General features: G+C 42.8%; 1 long non-coding RNA gene across 1 annotated transcript; it reads right to left on the bottom strand.

The window, feature by feature from the left end:
* Positions 1-2,259: 2,259 nt before the first annotated feature.
* LOC138741826 (uncharacterized) lies at positions 2,260-3,729 on the bottom strand. The gene is made up of 2 exons (XR_011343797.1): positions 3,474-3,729; positions 2,260-2,724 (listed from the first exon to the last, which is right to left on the bottom strand). It is a non-coding gene; the product is annotated as an uncharacterized lncRNA (long non-coding RNA).
* Positions 3,730-15,779: the final 12,050 nt, after the last annotated feature.

Below are 15,779 nucleotides of genomic sequence, written 5' to 3'. Positions count from 1 at the left end.
GGTAGGTTATTCTATTTGTGGCTGTTCTCCCCATAGGATGATGATCGTTCCTTTCATTCAGTTTTTAGAGTTTGTTATGTGCGTCCTGGAGAGGCCGATCCTTGACGGGCCCTGCTTGCTGCATACCTGGCAGGTGAGGCCTGGGGGGGGCCAGAGGGGGGTGGGTGTGTGTGTGTGTGTGTGTGTGTGTGTGTGTGTGTGTGTGTGTGTGTGTGTGTGTGTGTGTGTGTGTGTGTGTGTGTGTGGGGATTTTAGGTGAGTAAGGGATTGCACAGGTCCAAACCCACCCTCTTGACCTCCCCTCCCAGATCCAGTGGCACGGTGTGGTCCAAAATGGCTGGGGGAAGCTTGGATACAAGGGATGCCCTCTCCGGGCTGATGGGACGTATTTTGTAATGGCCATTTACCCTACAAGAGGGTTCGTCCACCCTTTGAAAGGTCTTGTTTCTCATCTTGCAGGGTGTCTAGCCACCCTTCACACCTGGCAAGCCTGGTGGGGGAATCAGTTTAATTGCCAACCATGCGACAGGAGGTACTGGGTTACATGATACCAGTAGCACTCAGACGAGTGACCTGTCCTTAGTATGTTATTGGATTGTGGGCAGAAGGGCTTGTACAATGCTCTAGATTTCTGTTCTATCTTTGCATTTCAGCATTAACAGACTTCTAATTTCACTTTTATCTGATGGAAAAGACTCCCCTACAGATTCTCAGCTTGCTTGCATTATTGATTCTGACCTTCAAGGTTTTGTAGAATCCACCCAATTACATTAAGGCCAAGGTGGTACAATAATACAGAGCATGAACCTTTTCCTGATGAATGAATGTTCTGCTCTAGCCTGGGTGACCCAATCTAACATCACTGCAGAAGATCCAGATCGAGTTATAATGGCCTGGAATTCACAGAGGTAATGATGGTAAAACTGTCAGACCTGACTGTTATTCCTCTTTGAAACTGACTGCAACTTCTGGAGTGGGCTCATTGCAGAGTTGAACATGAAAATCTGAACATTCCCACCGAATGTGTTGTCATAATCTTTGAGTGGAATCAATGAGTTGAGATTAACATAAACATTTTCCACACAATTCTTGTTATAAAAATAGCACTGAACATATCAAATTTGATGACTAGGTTGTAAACAGATATTTATTATCATATTAAGCTTTAATGTTTGCCAGTCAACCTCTGCTCTGAGGTTGTGCAAAGCAGAATTGTCTCATGTTTGAAAATTGATCTTTTTTTAAAAAAAAGAGGTTAATCACATGCATATTGCAGTTTAATAAAAATGTTCTACCTCAATTTATGTATTTTTTTTACAACCTACAAATTCTTTTTTAAAATATTAAAATTACCACTTATTTTATCAGTTTGCTGGCTATGAAAATATGTAATTAATTAGTAAAATTATTGGTGGATAAAATGGATATCTTACAAATAAGGTTGAACTGTATTTTACACAAAAATGTGGGAAAAACAACAAATCATGCAATTTTTAAAAATGTGGCAAAGATAAAGAAACATAACCAACATTTTGGGCCTGAGCCCTTCCTTAAAGTATGAGCTAAAAACAGACAGGTGCCTGAATATAATGGTTGGGTGGGGTGGGGGGGGAGCAGGAGAAGAGCACAGGGCCACAACAAGACGAGGGCACGACCAAAGAAAAGCCGAGAAGTGATAGGGTTAGGGATTAGCTCTCTGAATGGAGAAGATGAGGGGATCAAGGGAAATGGGGGGGTTGGGGAAAGGAAGGTTGGGGATGTCAGAGGGTGGAGGTGGCATGTTTTCAGAGGAATGAGGAAGATTCATGTCTTGTACCCTACTCATGGGCAGGGTTGAGCAGAGTCATTTTACTTATTGCTTAAAAAAAAAACAAGGCCATCCATTTATTTGCAATTGTGGAGAATTCTGCCTTAACATTTGTAACCTGCCCGTTCCAGAATAATTATCTGGCTCTCAATCTCATGCCAACGGAATTGCTCTCTTTACATTTTAGAGGACAATCCATTTCACGTAAAATCCTCTGTTTTTCCCCTCCCAAATGAACAGGTTCTGTCATTTTTGCTGTCTCTTCCAGTGACAAATGGCTTGTTTTTTTTTGATCAGGGAAGGTGTGTTGGCAAGTGCACTGTGTACTTTGCGTCTCCTCTTATTCACCCCCCCTGGACATTCTCACTGTCACAGAGCACAATGAAAGGTGATTGTTACGGGAGCATGTGCAGAATTAGATAATTCAGACTTTATCATTATCTCTTGAGAAATCTTTTTGGAATGTAGGTTTATTCATTTGCAGGATGTGGATGGCAGTAGCAAGAGCAGCATTTATCCTGAGTCAGTCATTGATATTGAGTGGATTGTCAGGCCATTTTAAAGGGTAGCTGCGAACCATTCACATTGCTGCGTGTTTGGAGTTGCAAGACCAAAGAGCATGGCTAATTTCCTTCTCTCATTGGCATTAGTCACCCATCGTTACTGCTGTTGTATTTGGGATGGCCTTTTGGTAGGTGAACCAGTTGAAAATGACTGGCCCAGATGGAGTCCCATGATGTGTACTGAGACCACTATCACCTGACATCCATCATTATGAAGTACTTTAAGAAGCTGGTCATGGCTCACATGAACTCTCCCCTACTGGCCAGTCTTGATGATTCACTTCATTTTGCCCATTGGCTAAACAGGTCCATTGCAGATACTATCTCCTTGGCTTTCCACTTTGCCCTGGAACACTTGGATACAAGGACACCTATGTTAGATTACAATTCTGCCTTCAGTAGCATAGTCCCCAGCAAACTCATTTCAAAACCCAAAGATCTGGGCATCAGTGCCACCCCCCCATCCCCCCTACAACTTTACCTTGATGTTCCTGTCTAACAGTGAAATGGGGAAGCAACATCTCCTCTACAATTACACTTGACATTGGCACTCTTCAAGGATGTGTACTCAGTCACTTACCATGTTCCCTCTAAATCCATGACTGCGTGGCCACATACAATTTCAATTCCTATCTTCAAATTCACTGACACCACAGTAGTTGGCTCAGTATCAGATAGGACAAGATGGAATATCGGAAAGAGCTAGACAGTGAAGTAGCCGGGTGTCAAGATAACCTCTCTCTCAATGTTTATAATAATGATTTCAGATTCCTTTGTCATGTAATAGTGCAAAACATGTAATATTACACAAAATTGCCTTCTGCCTGCTATAATACTGACAAAGGGTTGCTATTTTATCTCCTGGTTTCCCTTGCAGTAAGAGAGAAAGAGAAACAAAAGGGAGTCCTTTCAGATTCTCTGAGTGTCTGTGGATTTGCCTCCAGAGCTCCCACACCCTCTGCAGCCACACAGGCTCCTATTCGGTCCTTCGGCAACCTGAGCTCCAGATTCAAATCTCTGATGTGATCAGGAAGCTTACAGCACCTGAGGCCCTCAGGGGCCCTTCTTTCCCTCAACACCTTCTTAAATTCCAGCTTCAATACCTGGTTCCCCATGAGCTAGTCTCCAGCAGCCCACAGCCTACATGGGTCCCCTGACGGCAAGTTACCATCAGCCTGTCTGGGTCCTTCAGCTGCTGAGTCCCTTGCTGGTTTGCTGCCATGGTAACCATTCTGCAGGGTCATCTCCTCTGTTTCTCCTGCTGAATTGTGGGGGGGTGGAGGGGTGGGGGTGTTCTTCCCGCTTCTGGTGCTCTATGGAGTCTGCAAGACATCATAGCTGCTGACCAGCACAGGAGCAACCATGTTCGGCACAGACAAACACTGTTGGCTTCTTTAATTGGGCATTTAAAGCCTGTATACCTAATGTCGCCGAGAATGTTCTCCCAGAATCACAGTGCGGCTTTCGCGCAAACAGAGGAACTACTGACATTGTCTTTGCCCTCAGACAGGTCCAAGAAAAGTGCAGAGAACAAAACAAAGGACTCTACATCACCTTTGCTGACCTCACCAAATCCTTCGACACCGTGAGCAGGAAAGGGCTTTGGCAAATACTAGAGCGCCTCGGATGCCCCCCCAAGTTCCTCAACATGGTTATCCAACTGCACGAAAACCAACAAGGTCGGGTCAGATACAGCAATGAGCTCTCTGAACCCTTCTCCATTAACAATGGAGTGAAGCAAGGCTACATTCTCGCACCAACCCTCTTTTCAATCTTCTTCAGCATGATGCTGAACCAAGCCATGAAAGAACTCAACAATGAAGACGCTGTTTACATCCGGTACCGCACGGATGGCAGTCTCTTCAATCTGAGGCGCCTGCAAGCTCACACCAAGACACAAGAGCAACTTGTCCGTGAACTACTCTTTGCAGATGATGCCGCTTTAGTTGCCCTTCAGAGCCAGCTCTTCAGCGCTTGACGTCCTGTTTTGTGGAAACTGCCAAAATGTTTGGCCTGGAAGTCAGCCTGAAGAAAACTGAGGTCCTCCATCAGCCAGCTCCCCACCATGACTACCAGCACCCCCACATCTCCATCGGGCACACAAAACTCAAAACGGTCAACCAGTTTACCTATCTCGGCTGCACCATTTCATCAGATGCAAGGATCGACAACGAGATAGACAACAGACTCGCCAAGGCAAATAGCGCCTTTGGAAGACTACACAAAAGAGTCTGGAAAAACAACCAACTGAAAAACCTCACAAAGATCAGCGTATACAGAGCCGTTGTCATACCCACACTCCTGTTCGGCTCCAAATCATGGGTCCTCTACCGGCATCACCCACGGTTCCTAGAACGCTTCCACCAGCGTTGTCTCCACTCCATCCTCAACATTCATTGGAGCGACTTCATCCCTAACATCGAAGTACTCCAGATGGCAGAGGCCGACAGCATCGAATCCACGCTGTTGAAGATCCAACTGCGCTGGGTAGGTCACGTCTCCAGAATGGAGGACCATCACCTTCCCAAGATCGTGTTATATGGCGAGCTCTCCACTGGCCATCGTGTCAGAGGTGTACCAATGAAGAGGTACAAGGACTGCCTAAAGAAATCTCTTGGTGCCTGCCACATTGACCACTGCCAGTGGGCTGATATCACCTCAAACTGTGCATCTTTGCGCCTCACAGTTCAGCGGGCAGCAACCTCCTTTGAAGAAGACCGCAGAGCCCACCTCACTGACAAAAGACAAAGGAGGAAAAACCCAACCCTAACCAACAAATTTTCCCCTGCAACCGCTGCAACCATGTCTGCCTGTCCCACATTGGACTTGTCAGCCACAAACGAGCCTGCAGCTGACGTGGACATTTACCCCTCCATAAATCTTCGTCCGCGAAGCCAAGCCAAAGAAGAAAAATAAGAGAGCGGCTGGCATTAGGACCTGGCGGATGAACCTTTCAGAGCAGGGCTATGTCTTTGCTCTCCATTCTCGCAAGACTACAACAGCAGCAGTGCCATTAGAGCAGCTCAGGCAATGCCACCATTGACTTTAGGAGAGGGAGAAGAGATCACATCCCTGTCATCATCAATGGTGCAGAAGTAGAATAAGTAGACAGCTTCAAGTTTGGAGGAGTCAACATCTCCAGTGACCTGGCATGGGACAAACCCATTGATGTGATGGTCAAGCAAGTGCACCACTGCCTCTACTTTCTTAGAAGGCTAAAGGAGATTGGCATGTCGCCCCCGTCCCTCAACAACATTTACCATTAAAAGTATACTTGCTGGATACATCGGTGTGGTATGGGAGTTGCTTGCTCGAGATTGGATGAAGCTATAGAAAGTAGTAAATGCAGCACAGAAATAAAGCAAACTCCATGCACACTATCTATACGTCCCACTGTCTGTGAAAGGCAGCCAACATACTGAAAGACCTTTGGCATCCCAGACACACACTCTTCTCACTCCTCCTGTTGGGGTGATAACTTAAGAGAGTAATGTACAAACAGGTTCAGGACAGTTCCTTCTCTGCAGTCATCAAGCTACTCAATGAACCCCCCATAGCAGCCCTATTAAGATGCGCTTGCTTGGTACTAAATGATCTTCTCATTGTTGCTCTGTAAATTGTGCTCTTTATGTGGCTGTATGAATGTTAGAGAAAGCCGAATAAACTGCTTGCAGAAGAACCTTTCTCACCGTACTAGGTAAAAGGTTACAGAAACAAAAACTATGTAACTCAATGTCAACATTTTATAGATCCTTGTTTCATGCATCAGAAATAGATAAAGAACCTCTCCATTCCATGAATTCAAGTGTACTTAAATCATTATTTCAGACTTTTGAATCGTATTCCAACGAATTAGGGTGGCACAATTGGCGTAGCGGTTAATGCAATGCCTTTACAGCGCCAGCAATCAGGACCAGGGTTTGAATCCTGTGCTGTCTGTAAGGAGTTGATACATTCTCCTTGTGTCTGTGTGGGTTTTCCCCGGGGGGCTTCGGTCTCCTCCCACTGTTCGAAATATACTGAGGGTGTAGGTTTATTGGGTGTAAATTGGACGGCACAGACTCGTGGGCCATGCTGTTATGCAAAATAAACCACATGAACCATGACAGTGTGTCAAAATTTAAATTTAAAATTTAACCACCATGTTACCATAGCCTTTGTTAATTTCAGAATGACACAGGACAGGAAATATTTTCCAGTGGTTGTACTCTTATATGAATATAAATTAATGCACTTCATTCTTGATGCAAAATTTAATTTGTTATGGTGCGTCAAGTCCAGGTTCAGACAAGAGAGTTCTATTACTGCCTGCATTACATTAACCTTTAACCTTACTGCTTTTGGTGGTGGGGGGGGGAGGGGGGGAGGGTGTGTATGTGTGTTAAATTTGAACCAAAGTTTGAACAATTCAGCTTGTAACATCATTAAATGCTAGGCTCATGCAGTGTTGGGAGAGTATAAGCTTGCCACATAAAAGTATTCAGTATTATAAATCACATAATTTTAATGGAGGACGATGTCAACATTTTAACAGATTTCAAAGCCTATGGGATTGCTAATTGTGTTCTATTTCATTAACAATGTTACACCTCAGGCATGTGCTTCTGAATAAGTAGCAGTGTGACATTCAAGTATTGAACCAACCTGTACGTCTTGGAGACCGGAAGCATTTTACATTGCAAACCAGTATACTTGCGAGAAAAAATAATCTCTTGTGTAAAACATGCCGACACAAGATCAATTACCATTATAAAGCCATTGCAGTCAGCAAAACTCTCCGGATGTGGAGCTGTTTCAAAGCCCTGAGCCAATCAATGATTCTTGTAATTGAGTGCAGGGTTTTCCTTTGGATTAATGGTGGTTAGAAGTGATCACATCCAGAGACTCTTGATGTTGCTTGACTTTTGAAATTTACCATGGCATCACTGTCAGAAGGTTTATCCTTTTTCCTTTCCCCACATTTAAGATTCAAGATTCAATTTATTGTCATGGTAATAAAACAATGTTATATTACATGAAATTTTTTTTTTGCCTGCTGCAAGGCAGGCAGATTCGCCACCAGCAGGAATTGCCTAAGCACTTCTTATACAGTCAGTCAGTCAGAGAGGGAGGGGGAGAGGGAGGGGGGGAGGGGGAGGGGGAAGGGGAGAGGGAGGGGGGGAGGGGGAGGGGGAAGGGGAGAGGGAGGGAGGGAGGGGGAGGGGGAGGGAGGGGGAGGGAGGGGGAGGGGGAGGGGAGCAAAAGAGAGTCCCCCCAGAGTTACCGAGTATCCGTAGATTCACCTCCAGAGCTTCCACAGCCACCCAGAGTCCAGTCCAAATAATTGGCAACACTAGCTCCAGATCCCAACGTGGTCCAGGACCCTCGGCACCTCATCGCATTCCGGTTCTGATACCTGGTACCCACTCCAGCCCAGTCAAGCCAGTCTCCTGGAGTCTGCAGCCCAGCGCAAGTCTCCAACAGCAGTTGCCAGCAACCCATAGCTTCCATGGGTTCCTCGCCTCGAGTCACCACCAGCCCTGTTTCCTCAGCTGCAGAGCACCCTCCCTAGTCCACCGGCATGGTCACCATCCCCGCGGGTCGTCTCCTCCGCTTCTCCCTCTCAGACAGTGTGTGATCTTCCTGTTCTCTGGTGCCCTGCTTCAGTCCTCTGCTTCCTGAAGTCTGCAGCCCTTTGTGGTTGCTGTTGATTAATAGGCGCCATCATCTTAGATGCAGACCTAGGGTCACGGGAATTCAAACTAAACCACACTTGGGTCCCTCAATGGGCCATTCAAATTCCGTGTGGAGCCGATGGCAGTCGACTGGGCAGGTGGACCTCCCCCACCGGAGCTCTGCATCTTCACATCTTAACTAAGGGAGCAATTTGAGACAGAACAACATTGATTAAGACAGAGTTCAAAGTAGATGCCAACATGGTGGAAAATTTTTAAATTCACTCAACACTGATTCCCGTATCGTGCTTTGGCCTGGGTTGGGTTAATATGGGACTCTGATGGTATTTGTCATGTTTCCATCAAATACAGACTTGAGTTAATGCTAAGGAAGGTAATGGTATTGGAATACCACATTTCTATGCAAAAGAGAGCAAATACTTTGCCTAATGTTGGTTCAGGGGTGGTGACGGAGTGTTTTGTGGAAGGTAGGCTGGTGCAATAAAAATGGGATTTGGTAGGGGATCAGTGGAGAATGAAAGTAGGTGGAGGTTAGAGAGGGGTGGATAGTTTTCTTCAGTTCAAGTTATGAATTCAAGTGTAATATAACTATTAAGGTGACCACCAACACTTGGTGACAATTCAGATTTGAAACAGCCTTTTGGTAGTCTATTCTTTCAACAAATCTTTTTAAAGGTACATGCAAAAATATTATTTTCATTACATACAAAATTAGTTTATGTGCCCATCTCATCCATACAGTCACAAAACTTTGAACATTCCCTGATGCAATAATCCCCATGAAATTCTCATTGGTTATGGGTCAAATAATTGAATAATTTCTTTGTAATTAAATCATTTTTGAATAGGAATGTTAAATAGAGCATCCGCGAAGTGAGGTAAACATCTTGGTGACATTTCCTTTTCAGATTTCAGTTTATTCAGGTTTCCGATTTATTGTCAGAGTACATACATGACATCACATACAAGCCTGAGATTCCTTTTCCTGTGGGTGAGGCAGAATTACCACTTATTGGTAGTGCAAAAAAAAACTGTACACAACATACACATGTAAACACATAAAGAACTGTAAACAAACTGTCAGTGGAATACAGTTAAAAAATGAATAAAGTGCAAAATTAAGAGTCCTTGAATGTGTCCCTGATTGAGTTTGTTATTGAGGAGTCTGATGGAGGAAGGGTAGCAGTTGTTCCTGAACCTGATGGTACGAGTCTTGTAGCACCTATACCTTATTCCATGATGGTAGCTGTGAGAACAGAGTGTGTGCCGAATGGTGTGGATCTTTAATGATTGCTGCTGCTCTCCTATGGCAGTGTTCCCCATGGATGGTGGGAAGATGTGATGTCCTGGGTTGTGCCACGAGCTTTTGCAGGACTTTGTGTCTCTGGTGTATTGGCGTTCCTATGCCAGACTATGATGCAGCTGGTCAGCACATTTTCCATCGCACATCTGTAGAAAGTTGCCAGGGTTTTCGATGTAGAGGCACTGACGTGCTTTCTTCATGAAGTGTGTTTGGTCCAGGAAAGATCCTCCAAAGATGGTCTATCCCTGAGAACTTTGTTCATTCTCTTCACCCTCAATGATCATTGAATCGTACACCCCTGGATTTCCCTGCCTGAAGTCAACAAACAACTCATTGGTTTTAGTGACATTGAGTGAGAGGTTGTTGTTGTGTGCTGACTCATCACCCCTTTTTTATACAACCCACAACTGTGGTATGGTCACCAAATTTGTAGATGGTGGTGTTGTCGTACTGAGCCACACAGTCACAGGTGTATAGCATTAGGAAATGCAGTTGCATCCAATGTAAAATCTCACATTTTGTAAGACTGCAGATGCTGGAATCTGAAACCAAACACAGTCTGTTGGAGGAGCTCAGCAGGTCAAGCAGCATGAGTAGGGGGAAAAAAAATGAAGGGTTGACATGTTGAGCCGAAACCCTTCATCAGGACTGAGGAAAGTGTACAGAAGTCCAGGTGGGAGGGGCGAGACAGGGGCCCCACATGGGATTGCTGAACCAGGCAGAGGACTGGCAGATGTCAGATAAAGGAAGAGAAAGGCAAGGAAAGCAAACCGATCAAGTGGAAGACATGAGTCATTCGGGGCAGAGAGGTGATCTGAAGTAAACACACCAAAATGCTGGAGGAACTCAGCTGGTCTTTTCAGCATCTATAGGGAAAAAAAGATATATTGCCGACATTTCGGGCCTGACATTTCCTCAAGGAAAAATCAGAAAAGGCAGGTCAAAAAATGGGGGAGGAATCCAGACCAATAAAGGAGTTAATTGAATTGTGATCTGGAGACAGTCTATCTGATCACATTTTGTAAGACCAATACAATGTTTTAATTTCCTCCAGGATTATTTTTAATGGTAGTACCAACAGTGGTTTCAGACCTTCTTTGCAGCATATTTTTTGATATACAGATGGCAACCGTGAGAGTAAGGTAATGCGTTGATTTTTCCAGCTGGCATGAGTGTGAAGTTAGAGAAGCTGGATGTATCTATCGTACATGTGATGCTTGCTGGCTTGAACCTCACTTGATATATTTTAATGATAGAAGTCAGCCCATGTTCCTGTTGAGGATATAAGTGCAAGCAGAAAGGAATTGCCTTCAAGGTCTCTCTGTTGACTTGTGAACAGTATGTCAAGTCCATTATGTGTTGTCTGTATGTTGTAAATAAAAAGAAATCCAGACAGCATGAAGGCTTTTTCTATTGATTGGGCTCTTTTTAGGGGATTATTCATGGCTTGACAAGGGGAGCATTTTTGTTGGCAAGTTTAGCTGGTTATTAAGGCAAGTTTGAATAACTGACTGATGTTAGAATTCTTCCTGTTTGAGTAATGTAGATCAAGAGTCACATCACATTTAACCCTGTGCTTTGAAAGCTTATTAATAGTTCTTGTTTTGAACCAATTTTCGGTTTTTATTAGATAGTGCTCTGAGAGCCAAAAATATACATTTCAAACATTGTCATATGGAGCCGCCTCCTCTTCACAAACAAAAAAAAACACCGCGACATGAACTCTCTCCTGATTTGATGTGTATTTTGGTGACCTCTCCTCCTCGTACCTCTGTTTCAACATTTCAATTGCAGGTGAGATGGAAGTCTTCCTCTCTCTTGACTTGCCCTGGCACAGTCAATCAGGGAATGAGAGGAGTTTACCAATACCTTTTGGGGTTAAAAAAAAACACACAATGATGGTGAAACTCAGCCGATCAAACAATGCACTTTATATAGCAAAAATAAAGATACCTAATCAACATTTTGGGCTTGAACTCTTTCTTAGACAGCAGGAGATATTTTATGTTTTGAACAGCATTCACCACCTTCTGTAGCTTTTTCTGATTCTGAGCCTAGCAGTTCCCATGCCATGCTGTGATTTATCCAGCGAGTATGCTTTCAATATCTATTTCCCTTAAAACTACTTTCTTTCTGCTTTCATTGTTATCTAAGATTCCACATTCTATCCACAGTGTGAAGCGTCTCCTGACTACTCTTTTGGATTTACAAATGTTTTATATTTATGAAGCTTAGTTTTGTTCTACCAGGCAGGAAATCCTGTTATTATCTACCCCAGCAAACCCTTTTTTTTAAAAAAAAATACATCTTCACCAGTCATATCTCAGGCTTCCCTTTTGTAGAGAAATGAGGACAGCTTGTTCAGTGATTCCTGAAAAGGTGAATTACTCAGTGAAATAGTTCCAGTGAATCACTTTCTCATTCTTTTCTTTTGTGTCCTCTTCATCATATGGAGATCTGAACTAAGCACTCAGTTCAACACACTGCAGAACCTCAGGTACACTTGAATTCAACCCAAGTTCTCCATTTTTTTTACTATCTGTCCCTCAGGAACTTTAATCACTTTATTTGCATTTTTACCACCTTGTTAACCTGCATCACACTGCTGTTGTAGATCAGTGTATTTGTACCCCCCCCCCCTCCTCCCCATCTCTTTGTTCTTTCACCATATTTATTTTCCCAGCATGTGGCCTTTTTCATCCTGTTAATTGTATCACTTTGCACTTAACTATATTGAAAAGCTCATTTGTTAATTGAAAATACAAAACAACATCTTCATTTTTAAGTTTTCTCTACTTAATATTAAGAGGCATGATTGCAAGGCTTTAATGCATACAGCACTGGAGTGATTTACATTAACTAAATTGACCTGAAATTCACTTGATGTCTCATTGAAACCTTTGGCACTCTGCTGACAACAAAAACAAGTTCTCAGCCAGCAGTGTTGGCAACTGAAGTGCACCAACGATGCTTCATTTAGCATGAAATTAAGGACGTAGTATGTATTCCTGATCCACAGGTGCTGTTCCAATAGATGCAGGCAATGCAAGGATATTTCACAGCATTTGGATGTTTTGGATGCTTGGCTAAGCTTTGCTCAGTTTGTTACTTGTACCTTTCTCTTGAGCTTTGTCATCTCACAGTTTTCCAGATGTGTGCTTTTGCTAAAGATATTTCAAGTGGCATCGTGACTTCGCTAGTTGAGCTGCTGCCTCGCAGTTCCAGTGAGTGATCTTGGCTTAGTCCTGATCTCAGATTGATTGTACAGTTTGCACATTCTCCCTGATGATCGCACAAGTTTTCTTTGGGTGCGTGAGCTAAGTCAAGTTTATTATCATCTGATTGCACAAATACAACCCGACAAAACATGCAGGCACCCAGCCAGACAGAACATGCAGAGAGACAAATATATATTTGCAGGACAAGTATTAATATACACAAATAAATATTGTTTTGTGAATATGAGAGTCTTGGATGGTTAATGTGAGCAGTTCCTTTGGTCATTTCAGCATTCTCATTGCCCATGGGAAAAAGCTGGTGGTGCTTGCTCTGACATTCCTATATCTCTTTATCGATGGGAGCAGTCAAAAGATTTTGTGTGCAGAGTGGAAGGGTTCAATGATTTTGTGCACCCTCTTCAGACAACAAGGCTGGTAGATCATTTCGAAAGGGGCAGGAAAACTTCAGTGATCCTCTCTGCCATTCTTATGGTCCTGTGGCTTGACCTCCAATCCATTTCTCTGCAGCAACATACCACACTGTGATGCAGCTGGCCAGGGCGTTCTTGATTTAGGTTTATATGATGGTGGCCTGCTTCAGTCTTCTCAGAAAGTGCAGTCGTTGTTGTTCCTTCCTGGCAAGTGAGGAGATATTGTGAGGAGATGACACACAACATAGGCCACTAGTTATTGGTTTCCTTGGAACTTGGAGTTCTCTACTCTATCCACTACAGTGTTCTTGATGTCTAGTAGAGGATTGTAGTTCCTGGTCCTCCTAAAGTCCATGATCATCTCCTTCATCTTGTCCACGTTGAGATTCAGGTTGTTTTGCTCGCACCGTATCACGAGATTTTCCTCCTCTTTGTAGTGCGACTCGTCTTTGTTGCTGATGAGGCCAACGACTGTTGTGTTATTTGTGAACTTGATGACACTGTTGGAGCTGGATCTGGCAATGCTGTTGTGGGTCAGTAGCATGAAAAGGAGTGAACTGAGATGCGTTCTGCTACCGACCAGGACTTCTAGCATCTTAAAGATGTATGCACTGGGGAGTTCATTGGCTACTGTAAATTGCCCTTGTTCCACAGATAAGTGCTTGAAGTTGAGGGTTGATGGGAATGTGGGGAGAATAAAATGGAATTGGTGTAGGATATATTTAAAAGGGTCCTTGATTGTTGGTGTTGAAATAAATGAAGGGGAAAGTGAATGAAAGGTCTTGGATTTTGTGATCGAAGGTAATAAATGTTCAATCAAAGCATAGTTTTGAAAACTAATGATAAATTTGTGAGATTTAACTAAATTCTCGCAGGAAAGGTGAAAGTGTATCAGATCATAGCATCAGGTATTGTGTAGAGTAATAGAAAAAGCATGGAAATGCGAGACAAATTACCCAAAACATTAGGATAATGAAAAATACTTTTTCAGACAAATGGTCTTGATTCTTGGTTTGTTGATTCTTGAAAGTTCAGGTGGTTGTCCTTCCCCTGCTGTTAGTTGCTCAACAGCCAACAAAGCAAGTGGTGTGAACAGAATTCCCCTCTCTTCCTTTAAAAGGCAATAGTTCAGTATGGTGCTCCATCTAATGGGCTGACAGAGAACTGAAAAACTCACCAGTCTGAGGTGAGATATTGACGTGGCTGTCTATTGCATTTTAGTTGGTAGGATCCCAGTAGGCTCAGTATCCATGGGCATTTTTGATGAATAACATCTCTAGCCAAACATCTTTAGATTTGTTTTTTTTTCCAAGAATGTAAAGAAACCATATTGTTATATTGCCCCACATTATAAAATTGGCAAGTATCCAGATAATTCACACTGAAAATGTAGAATTGTTGAATTCATAGTATATTTTTCAGATGGAGAGAAAACTCCATTCTGCACCATTCCCACATCTCTCCTGCCATTGTTAACAAGCTAACAAGAGCACCTCTTGCTGCTTTCCTGATTGGTGTGGTCCAGTGGGCCTTTGGTTTCTGGTTACAGTTAGTTTAATATTGACTTTGAATATAATCCATCAAAGAAATTCACTAAATCTTACTAAAAATTATAGTCATAATCCTTCTCTGGAAAGCTTGCTATTCACATTCTGCTTCCAATGGTGCAGCAGAAATTACAGATCCAGAATTCTATGTTGGCTTTAAACAGCACCACAATCTAAAAGGGATGTGAAGGATAGAATAGAAATGCAAGGTATTTGTCAGTATGTTAAAACATATCATAATCAGAACAACTTTAAAAAGTAAAACACTGGGATCTTTACTAAACATAGACGCTAAGGATCAGGTTTGACCGTTGTGCGGCCTGGTGGTGACTGATCCGCAGTGCTAAATAGAATGTAAAATGATTTGAAGGACACTTACCACCTGATTACACTGAAAGAGTTCAGAGCCACAGTGGGCAACATTCCTTCTGTAAAATGAAAGGGAATATTTCATTGATGGAGCACCATTCATCGTGCAGAAAAGAGTACAGGTGGTTAAGGCAAGGCTGTATCTCAGTCCAAATGACTTGGTGTTCAGACTATATTCTTGGCTGTATGGATGAGATCTGTTCAGTTAAGGGTGTCTTTTACAGGGGGCTACAAAATTTTCTTCATGTTATTAGAATTTGATATGCAAAGTTTTTGCATTTCTCCTAATATCAAATGTGCCAATGGCTTCCTTTTGTCACTTCTGTTGGTATGAGCAAAGACTAAAATAAAACTATTGAAATGAACTACCTTGCAACAGGACCTAGTGAGATATTGGTGAACGTTTGAGTGATTGAATGAATCTTGCTACAACTGTTCACACCAACCATCAAGACTATCATTTGTACAAAACAATATTTATTTATTTATTCATCTATCTAGATAAAAATACTCATCCTGCATATGTATTATTTGTCTGTATGTGTGTTATGTTTGGCTGTGTGTCTGCATATTTTGCTCTGAGGACCGGAGAATGCTCTATCTTCGGGTTGTACTTATCAATCAGCTGACAATAAACTTGACTTGAAATTATTCTAGTTCTGTACCTCACCTTTCAACCCTCAGACATAATGAATTTGATGAGGTCAACTGATAGTATTTTCTTGTCCCTCTTAAGATCATAGACACATTTCAAATAATGTCTACCCTTGATGATGCATATATTCAGGATCTCTGGAATTAATATGATGAACTGGGTCATGTCTGAGTGGATCCACTTCTCCAGTTGAAATTTGTCATTGACCCAC

The sequence above is a fragment of the Narcine bancroftii genome, chromosome 8, assembly GCF_036971445.1.
Source record: "Narcine bancroftii isolate sNarBan1 chromosome 8, sNarBan1.hap1, whole genome shotgun sequence".
Taxonomy (NCBI): domain Eukaryota; kingdom Metazoa; phylum Chordata; class Chondrichthyes; order Torpediniformes; family Narcinidae; genus Narcine; species Narcine bancroftii.
This window is presented reverse-complemented; position numbering and strand designations above follow the sequence as displayed.